This window comes from Myotis brandtii, unplaced genomic scaffold, assembly GCF_000412655.1.
Source record: "Myotis brandtii unplaced genomic scaffold, ASM41265v1 scaffold343, whole genome shotgun sequence".
Taxonomy (NCBI): Eukaryota; Metazoa; Chordata; class Mammalia; order Chiroptera; family Vespertilionidae; genus Myotis; species Myotis brandtii.
In genome coordinates, this window is record NW_005363209.1 from 1,953,153 (window position 1) to 1,954,075 (window position 923).

The following is a 923-nucleotide window of genomic DNA, read 5'->3' on the forward strand; positions in this document are numbered from 1 at the left end:
GGATGGTGGGCCAGCCGGCCCCGCCCCCAAATGGGTTGGGGGGCCACTCAGGGGCCAGCAGCATGGGGGAGGGGCTATGGGTGGTTGGCCAGCCAGCCCTGCCCCTGATTGGAGTGGGGGGGGTCAATCAGGGGTGGAGCTGGCTGGGGGGAGGTACCACGGGCCAATGGGTAGTGGGGGCCCACCGGGGGCGGGGCCAGCTGGGAGGAGGGGCCACAGGCAGTTGGCTGGCCAACCCCACCCCCTATTGGGGTGGAAGGGGCAATCAGAGGTGGGGCCGGCCAGGGGAGGGGCTGCAGGAGGTTGGCTGGCCAGCCCTAGCCCCTGATCGGACCAGTTCGCTGGCCACAGTGGGTGTCATAGCAACTGGTTGGTCTGGTCGTTACAGTGTTCAGGTCGCTGGCTTTTTATATATATAGATGATTCTATTTGTATAAAATTCTATATTTCTGTCTCTAGAAAGATCTGAATCAGAATATTAATAATGGCTGTTTCTCTGAGGTGAGATTTAAAACATTTGAATTTCCTCTAAGAACAGGTCTTACGATGTTTGTTTTTATTATAAAGTTATTCATTTTGTAAAAAATTTCTGATGAAGTCAGTCCTTCAATATGTCAATATGTCAAACTGATGTTTCATAGGAAGTTGATTGTACTCCCTATATTGGGGTTTGCATATAGCATTTTGATTAATACTAAATGATTACAAACTTCCTTCAGCAAAAAGGAGTAACCAGAAAAGAAAAAAGGCAGGAAAAATTTGCTCTTGGTTTGATTAAATTATATAATATCAGTGAAATAGCTCCGTTTTTTTTATTTTTTATTTATTTTTATTTTTTTATATTTAAATCTTTATTGTTCAGATTATTACAGTTGTTCCTCTTTTTTCCCCCCATAACTCCCCTCCTCCCAGTTCCCCCCCCA